This window comes from Pan troglodytes, chromosome 1 (genome assembly GCF_028858775.2).
Source record: "Pan troglodytes isolate AG18354 chromosome 1, NHGRI_mPanTro3-v2.0_pri, whole genome shotgun sequence".
Taxonomy (NCBI): domain Eukaryota; kingdom Metazoa; phylum Chordata; class Mammalia; order Primates; family Hominidae; genus Pan; species Pan troglodytes.
In genome coordinates this window covers 108724906-108734820 of record NC_072398.2, presented here as the reverse complement: position 1 = coordinate 108734820, position 9915 = coordinate 108724906, and the positions used below count along the sequence as shown (strand labels likewise).

The 9915-nt window shown below is 43.4% G+C and overlaps 1 non-coding gene across 1 annotated transcript; it reads right to left on the bottom strand.

Moving 5' to 3' along the window:
- Nucleotides 1–4495: 4495 nt before the first annotated feature.
- Nucleotides 4496–4567, bottom strand: TRNAQ-CUG (transfer RNA glutamine (anticodon CUG)). The gene has a single exon. It is a non-coding gene; the product is annotated as a tRNA-Gln (tRNA).
- Between the last annotated feature and the right edge of the window lie 5348 nt (nt 4568–9915).

The window sequence follows — 9915 nt, the reverse complement described above, 5'->3', positions numbered from 1 at the left end:
CCTCCGCAGCCCGCTTTAGATGATAGATTTAGCTGAGCAGGGAGGTGGATGTGTGGTGTTTACAACCTCTGGTTGCATATACATAAATAAATACTTCCCATGAAGTAGAACCTCATCTAGAAAAAATTAGAAGTCATTTGGCTACAAGAAATCATGAAAGAAGAACTGGGATGTGATGTTTTCCCTGATGTTTTTCGTTGGCTCCCTAATGGAATAGGTTCCCTTACTGTTCTGGCATATGGATTCTGTTTGTGATTCTCATTCTTGTGTGAATTATATGTGTACTATTCAAATAATTAATGCTATATATTTACTGCTTTACTTCTGAGAAAACTGATTTTATGGTATCTGAAGACTAGAAATGATTCAACAAGTGATAGCTGCAGACTTAACTAAGGTCTCTCTCTCCTCTTTTTTTTCTTTTCTTCTCTTTTTCTTTTTTTTCTACTCGGTGTCACCCTTTCAATTGGGCTTTTGGGCGCTCTTAAAAATTCCTCAGTGAGGCAGCTCCTTTCCTCCCCTGCCCTCAGTGTGGGAAAGACTATCTGGGAATGAGCCTTCCTGGCAAAGAGGGACACCTTGGCTGAGCTTTTGATCATCAGTGCTTTCAAGAAGAAAGATTTTTTAAAGAATTTTTATCTGAGGAATGTGAGCCACTTCACATGATCAGAGACACATTAAATCAAGACAGCAACCACTTTCTGCTTCCTTCCTTTTGAGCTATGTATTCAACTGTTGAAACTGTTTGCTATCACCCCAGTTAGCTGTAAATTAATCTAATAATGCCACACCAAACACTGTATCCCACACCCTATTACAACGGATAGCCAAGCTCTCATCAACACTACTTCTGAAAACCAATGAGAATTCCTGACAGCCACCTTTCCATCAGCTCATTGTGTGTCCCCCTTTTTGACCTTTAAAAACCTGCTTGTGACAAAGGCCAAAGGGAGCTCAGATCCAAGGTTCTTGGGGTGTGAGTCTTCCCAGCAGCTGCCTTCACTTTGGCTCAAGTAAACTCTAAATTATATTTTGTGCTTCAGGGTCTTTCTTTTAGGTCAACATGTTCAGCAACAGTAGAATAAATAAATAAGTTGGCCTATATTCATACAAAGGAATACGCACAGAAACAAATAACCACATGAATAACATGAAAAATTCATAGATGTACGACTGAGTGAAAGAAGTCAAACCTATGCCTCTGCTCCTGAGACCGACTTTGAAAAAATTATAACTGGGACAATTATCACAGCAAAAGAGGTTTGACCTAACTGCTTCCATCTTTTTTCCAACGTCCAAGCTGTCCTTGTTCATTCCTGGGCACAGGCCAAAATAACTTTGAGAGAAACTTAGTTTACGGTTTAGCTGTGAAACAAAGATGATAACAGCTCTTTCCCAAAACAAACCCCCTTCCTGCCTGGGGACTAGACTGCCTTTGCAGGACTAACAAATTAGCCACAAGATTAGAAATGATGGTTTAGGAGTCATGCAGCCTCCAGCTTATAAGATTCTAAACCTCCCCAAATTGTTCCTGGGGATCACATCACTATTGTAAAACCTAAGATCAGTGCGTGAGGTATTTTGCAGTTCTGCACTCCATGCATCAGCTGGCACCACCCAGATGGATAAACCAGCTCATCTGATCTTGTGGCCCCCACCCAGGAACTGACCCAGCTCAAGAGCATGCTTTAACTCCCTGTGAGTTCATCTCTGACCTGACCAATCAGAACTCCCAACTCACTGGCCCCCAACCACCAAATTATCCTTAAAAACTCTGGTCCCGGAATGCTCAGGAAGACTGATTTGAGTAGTAATAAAACTCTGGTCTCCCACACAGCCGGCTCTGGGTAAATAACTTTCTTTATTGCAATTCCCCTGTCTTGATAAATTGGTTCTGTCTAGGCAGCAGGCAACGTGAACCCATTGGGCAGTTATATTCCCACAAAACCCACTACACACTTTATGATTTGATTTATATGAAAGCAAAGGACAGGAAAAACTCGCCTGATAGATTTGGAGTCTGTGGAGTATTGTCAGAGTTTGGGGTTGTATTCTACAGATTAAAAGTAATCAGTTGAGCACCTCAAAATTTCCCCCCAATTTTTTTTCCTCCAAATTTGGACCACCTTGTTTCTCTCTTTGCAGAATATAAAGTGCTAACATGAGGTTAAGTGCTAAGGTCTAGAGAAGGTGGAAGAGATGACAAACTCCAGCACCATGCCTGCGTGTCCAGTGTGCTCTGCTGGGACAGCATATTTGTACATTGCTGTATTTGAAAAAACCCTACAAGATTCATGAAATTGGACCACTGTTCTTATAACACTACTAGTGGTAAAACAAGTAAGGATGGCTGGTTTGCAGTCATTTGAGCAGCATCTCTAGTTTCATAGATATGGTTTCTCTCTGATATTGAACGGCTTCCAATTTCAAGTAGAATGCTACATCAGAAGAATAACGATGGGAAGAGAACCGGTTTCTTGTGTAATCCAACATGTTTTAGTCTGCGCATTACAAACCATTATTTGAAGAAGGGTGCACAGGCTCTAGTAGCATGTTGGTCGGTTGAGTGGCGGAAGATGGGGCGGGAAAGTTGACGGAGACGGGAAAGGCGCTGTCGGTGACATCACGGATAGGGCGACTTCTATGTAGATGAGGCAGCGCAGGGGCCGCTGCTTCTCCACCTGCTGCTTCGCCACGAAGGAGTTCCGTGCTGTGGGAGCGAGTCCAGGACAGCTGGTCGGACCTCAGAGTCCCAGCTGTGTGTCAGGGCTAGGAGGGCTCGGGGACGCGCGGGGCAAGTGACCGTGCGTGTGAAGGTTGAGGCGTATGGAGCTGTGGCGGGGCGGAGGTATCCAAATTCGTAGTTACCTGTGAGGGAAAATGGTATCGTGAAGGTCGTTTTTCCGAAGTGAGGTTTTTCTATTGTGTGTACTGATCCTTGTGATTTTCCTACATGTAGAAAATTCCACTGCATAATTTGTAGTAGTGGGGGGGGCTGCGTTGGTGAATTCCGCTGAGATACTGCAGTGCAAAACGTGAGCTCTACGCGAAGGGCTACTCTTACTTTCTACGGGTTTGTAGCTTTGACGGCATGTTAAGTGTCGTCCTTACTGTCTCAAGCGTGAGAAACAGAAAGTATCGCGTTACGGTCCTCTCCGCCGCTGTCGTGAGCTTATTTAACACAAACTAAGTGGCCGCAAGGCTCTTCCCCAACCTTTCTACGTGGGGCTGCTTTTTGCAGACTTTGCTTCATGGTCTCCAGTCTCTTGGGTTCTCTGTGAAAACGTTCGTGTTTTTTCGTAGCTTCCAGAGTCACCCTTCACACAGCCTCTGCTTCTAACCGCAGCCCCCGCAGTAGTTTGTAGGATTTCTGTGCTAGCAGGGAATGTGTTCTCACCTCCTAGAGCCAGGTAGAAACTCTACGCAGACGGGTGCTGTTCTTTGGGATGAAAGCAGTGTCCCCGTTCCGTTGTAGACACAACACGCTTGCTTTCTGTAGGGGAACGGCTCTCCCCGCGCCCAGGTGCCCTTGCTTATATTCACCGAGGCCCGTAGGTCGGAATCGCAGTCTCATCTGTCGGCAGAATGTGCTGCGATCTACCCCAACTACCCGAACTACCCAGCAATAAAATGGGACACATTACGGAAACATGAGATAAAGTGGATCATCTCAAAAACATTATGCCGAGTGATGAAAAGAGTGCATCCTGTGTGGCGCCATCAAGGTGAATTTCTAGAACAGGTAAAACTAACCTGTATAGTGATAGAAAATACATCATTGATTGCTGGGGTAGGGGGAGGGCGGGACTGACTGCAAAGGGCACAAGAGGACCTTTTAAAGTAATAAACACGTCATCAAACTTGAAATGGATGCTTTTATATATGCTTTTATATATTTTTAATATAGTTTTAAAATGTATAATTATATTTAATATATAATTTTTATATATTTTAAATATATACAATATATATTTTTATTATTTTATAATTTTTTCAGGTGTATATATATCCTTCTTTATTATTTTTCCTTCTTTTTCCTTTTGTAGGGCCTGGGGGGGGGACAGTCTAGCTAAAATATACATTCTTCTCTCTGTAGATATACCACAAGACCATGAGTCGAGTGTTGCCCGAATGTCTGAGGCCCAGGTCGCCCTGAGAAGGGGTGGGGACTTCCTGGGTCGCTGGGTCCCTGGCGGGGGGGGTCCAGGCCTCCAATTGCACGGGGCTAGGAGGCTCGCCCAGGAAGGGGACCCTGCAGGCTCGGTGATCCCAACAGGATGATTCAGCAATTTCCCCGTGGTCCGGGCCACTGTGATAACTCGGTTTCTGGGACCCCGAACACCGAAGAGGGAGACGAAGAGGGTGACATCGCCAGGCTGAGACAGCGGGAGCAGAAGGGACACCGAGACCTGCAGCGCAGAGCTTCTGAACATCAGCGGAATCTCCATTCCATTTAGGAAGTAAAAGACGGCCTTACCATCCCAATGAAACACAAAGGTTCCACCGAGACTTGAACTCGGATCACTGGATTCAGAGTCCAGAGTGCTTACCATTACACCATGGAACCACGCAACATTAGGTTGTTAAAGGTGTATGAAGTAGTTCCCACCCACCCATGTTAAGGCATTTCTTTTGATTCCACAAGCAACACTTAAGGTAGGTGGACCTGCAGGAAGGAGCCATCCTTCTTGCTTTCTTTCTGCCCTCTCCGTTGATCGACTTCTGTCATTTCATTTGCACCCCGGAAAAAGAGGCAAAATCCACTGTGGGTTTAGGGCCAGAGAAGAGCCCTTGAAGCCTCGGTCATAGAGTTTCCTGTGCCGAGGTGAAATTCCTTCCTTCCCTTCCCCTCCCTCCCTCCCTCCCTTCCTTCCTTCCTTCTTTCCTTTCTCTCTCTCTCTTTCTTTCATTCAAGCTTCGGTGGCAGAGTTTCCTGTGCCGAGATTAACTTCCCTTCCCTTCCCTCCCCTCCCCTCCCCTCCCCTCCCCCCTTCCCTCCCCTCGCCTCCCCTCCCCTCCCCCCTCCCCTCCCCTCCCCCCTCCCCTCCCCTCCCCCCTCCCCTCCCCTCCCCTCCCCCCTCCCCTCCCCTCCCCCCCTCCCTTCCCTTCCCTTCCCTTCCTCTCTTTTCATTGAGACAGAGTCTCCTTCTGTTGCTCAGACTGGAGTGCAATGCAGTAGCAGTGGGTGATCTCCCCTCACTGCAACCTCCATCTGTCGGGTTCAAGTGATTGTAATCCCCAGTGGCTGGGATTACAAGCATGGGCCACCATGTCCGGTTAATTTTTGTATATTTGGTAGAGATGAGGTTTTGCCATGTTGGCCAGGCTGGTCTCAAACTCTTGACCTCAAGTGATTCGCCCGCCTTGGCCTCCGGAAGTGCTGGGATTACAGGTGTGAGCCACCGCACCCAGCCCGGAGATGAAATATCTGCAAATTTTCTGTTATTTTCTTGATGCTTTCCCTCTTTTCCATTTGCCCAAGGAGGCCAGATGATTGTCAAAACAGGACGTGGGACTTCCTGGGCACCTTGCCCCCTTCCTCCCTGTAGTATATAACAGAAGACAGCAATCAAGTGAGATTGGGAAGCAGGGAATCCTTTATTTTTTTATTCATATACTTCTATGTTTGTTTGGTTGGTTGGTTGGTTTTAACAAAATTTTCTCACCAGAAATGGAGATTTGTTGGATTTAAAATAAAAGCAATCAGCCATGTTTTACATTTCTGTAAAACACTCAAACCAGGCCATACTCTCCTATTTTGACTCAAAATCAGCCATATACTGTCCAGGTCAGGAGGCAGGGCCCTGACATTTAAGCACAGGGTGTTTTCTCAGAATTGGCCAAGTTGATGCCATTCCAGTTTCTCAATATATCATGACCCATTAATTTCAGTCTTTAAAAGTAAACACGTATTGTTACTGAAAGCCCAGGAATTCGGTCTAGGCCCTGCTGCTCAGCTCACAGAAAGCCAATCATTAAGACATTGAGTATTGCTGAGGAAGAAGGCTTTAATTGGGTGTTGCAGCTGAGGAGATGGGAGATCAGTCTCAAATCAACCTCCCTGATCAACTAAAGTGAGGAGTTTATGTAGCAGGGAAGAACTGTAACTGTGGGTGGGAAAAGAGGAATTAGGGAAGGGTGAGGAAGCACTCATGATGAGTGAGGGGTCTGGCATCTCATTGTCTGGAGGCTGTCATCTGCTGAGTTTCAGGTCTATGATGCTTTTTGAGAGGCCCGAGAGGCCTTTGCTGAGGAAGGAACTCAGATAAAACAAATGTCCTAAGTTTCAAGCTTTAAGACCAGAAGGGTCCATTTCTATGTCTATCCAAAAACACTGTCTGTGGGACTCTTGGGTTGATTTCAGTCCCCACTTTCTATTTGTCAGTTCCTCAATCATGGGGAATCTGATCATCCATCTTTCTGGCTGCATCATGTGGAGGAGGGGCATCCTGAGCAGCTTCACACCATGGGTGACTGCATGGCCACCCAGGAATCAAACATTCATCTAATACCGTAGTTTCTCCTGAAACACAATCTTCCTCTCTCCAGTTCCCCATTTCCACTAAAGACAAAACACAGCAGGACCAACCTAAAGAAGCTTCAGTCCCATATACTTGGCCTGATTACCCACACAAAGTGCAGCAAGAATCCTTGTTCATATAGGCTCTCCTAAATAGGCTTTGCTGGAATATTTCACAACGCCATTTCAGGCAAAGCCCTGGGAAAATTACCAATTCCTCCACCTGTGTCCTGTTATAAAAGAAAACAGAATCTTATTGAACTTATGCAAACAAACACATCATCATGAGTTAAGAATATTCAGTTTACAGATTCTGTAGAAATTTGGCAGAGAGAGAAAAATATGCCTCAAATTCTGTTTAGAAGACTATTCTACTCAATTGTTGCAGGCTATAAATAGCTCAAAAGGAAACAAGTTCTCCAGACTCTGAAGAATCAACAATGTTTGAAACAAAGGCCATAAAAACTTATTTCAGTCCTCCATTAGTTTGATCCATGCAATCAACTCGTGCTCTGTCATATTCGGCTAGCAATCTCTATGAACACATCAGTCTTTCTATTAGTGCCCTGGAAATTTTCTCTTAAGTTCAATGGCACAATCTCCAAAGTTATCAGAAACCTGCATCCAAGAGTCCTTTTCATGGACTTCCCCAAAGAAGCAACGCCTGGAATGTAACTGATTATAAGTCACTTTTTAAGAAGAATCAAAGCAAAACAACAATTGTGGATGACAAAAGCCTTAAGACAACCATGGTTATAGATACAATTGACAAGGGAATTCTGTTGCTTCTGTGGCACACAACAATTTAACATAATAATCATAATTATTACTGACAGCATAGCAGAACTCTAGGAATCTCATACAATCCTGGAACACACATTAACAACACATCTGTGTCAATAGAACCCAAAGGAAGTGAAACACCACCTCAGATATGACAATGCTTCTTGCATAATTCTACATAACAAATAAGCCTAAGAAGCCTAATATATCTCTCTTGGACTTCAAGAACCTAATATCCAAAAAGTTAATTTGAGGCCCAAAAGGCTGAATTTAGAAATTTTACTCTTAGAAAGTTTGCCAGATATCAAAGTTTTGAGACACTTGACATCACAAAATAGGATCACAGATCACCTTAGAATAGTCAGTCATTCAGCCAAAATGATAAAACAAAAATGTTCACCCTTTGATACGAAGGAGGCTGAGTTTTCTAAACAGTAAGAGCTAATGAAGACATGAGGCCATCTCTATCCGTCTCTCCCTTTCATTGTTTTGCCCTGCAGTTTACTTTGAAAGTAAACAAAAATATTTTATGTATTATTAATACTGCACAAACATTTTGATCAAAAGAGAAAACCAAATTTTACCTTTGTGTGGTGTATTAAAATGTTAAAGCTAATTTTAGTAAAACCTTATACACAAATTTAATTATAATCAGTTTGAACATGAGGTAAGAGTTCCAAAAACCTTCCATAACCTTTTATACTTTTGTATTAAAGAGTAGATAAATGCTGTAGAAAACCCTGATATTGCAATACACGGGCCCAGATGCTGGCCTTGCATCAGTGTGTTTCTGAGTGTAATGTCTAATTTATAGAAAATCTCTGAATTTGAGAGGCCAGAGTGCGTGGATCACTTGAACTTAGGAGTTTGAGTCTAGCCTGGGCAATATGGTGAAACATTGTGTCTACGAAAAAAAAAAAAAAAAAGAAAAGAAAGAAAGGGAAAGAAAAGAAAGTCTCTCAACTAAACTTATCCCTCAAACTCCAGCCTTACAATTCTCACGTGCCCACCTCTTCTGTCTAGAAGAAGAGGGGGCATGAGGTGGAAAACGGGACATGTGGGATTGTTGGGCCTAGAGGGATTGAATGGTTTCAATTTCTGGTTCATGAAAGCAGTTCATTTTGATTTTCATCTTCCCCAGGATCTGAAGATGAGGCATTAATTGGTGTCAATATTCAAGATTTAGCAAAAGGAGGTATCTTTTTCAGATCCAGGAGTCAAAGCCCTATAAGCTAATAGCACAAGGATTAGTTGATAGGACATTCGTACTGCAGAAAGTTCTATTTCTCTCTAACATGTCACCAATAAAAACACTATGATCGGCTGTCCAGTAGTTACTGCCTGAAGCACTTCAAACCATTGTATTAAAGTGGTTAGGATACTCCTTGCAGGTAACTAGTTGCCAGCATTCTAATGAATGAACTGTGATTGAAAGCATCAAAAATGTGACAGAACCTATGCCAAACTTTTCAAAGTAAGACAATTAAATTTTCTCTCCATCATTTAACAAAATGCTAAATGCAAATATCAGTTTTGGAAATTCAGTATGAGGATAAATAATCTCCTTTTATTTAAATACTATACAACAAAACAAGAGCAAAGTGAGAGTAAACACACAGTCATTTCATTTTTTTCAGCTATTTTACTTATTTATTTTGAGACAGAATCTCCCTCTGTCACCCAGGTTGGGGTACAGTGGCAGGATCTCGGCTCACTGCAACCTCTGCCTTCAAGTCCTGGGTTCAAGGGATTCTCCTGCCTCAGCCTCCTGAGTAACTGGAATTACAGGTATACACCACCATGCCCAGCTGATTTTTGTATTTTTAGTAAAGACAGGGTTTCGCCACGTTGGCCAGGCTTCTGGCCTTGAACTCCTGGCCTTCAGTGATCTGCCCGACTCGGCCTCCCCAAGTGCTGAAATTATAGGAATGAGCCAACACACCCGGCCTTCTTTTCAGCTCTTTTAAAAGAGCATAATCACATCTTTCCAAGATTGGTTTCTTGATATGGTACTGATTACTGATTAGGCTGCTTTCACCATTAAAATCTTCAAACCAGTGCAACAATTGCACATGTTTTGTTTTCAAGTACACACATGAAAGCCCAACAGTGATACAAGGCTTGGGATCAAAAATCACTAGAAATTCTCACCTCTTGTTTTTATTACCACTTAATCCTGGTGAATGTCACTTAATTTTAATAATGGTAAACACAACTTAAGGAGTTTGAGAGGGATCCAATCAATATAATATTCTTAAGGAGAAGGCCAACTTTTCTGACCGTGGAAGCTTTGTACCCACATCACAGTTTTTCCTCATTAAAGGAAAGGGTCTGCAACCAACTCAAATGATTGACTGAAACCAACTCACTTACTGATTGGATTGAGTGTGTACCAAACCTCAGGCCATGGATGCCTGAGTCCTAGTGTTCCTGTGACATTCCCTTGGGGTAGTGGAACTCTGCCTTTCAATGATGGGAAGTCTTGGGCAAGAGCAAGTCTCCTCCCCTTGTCCAGTATAAACAGCTTTTGTGTCTAACTCTACCTCAGCAGCTGGCCTACACCTGGGGCCAAGGGTTGGAAGGGTTCCTTGTTGCAGCATCAGCAGTAGATG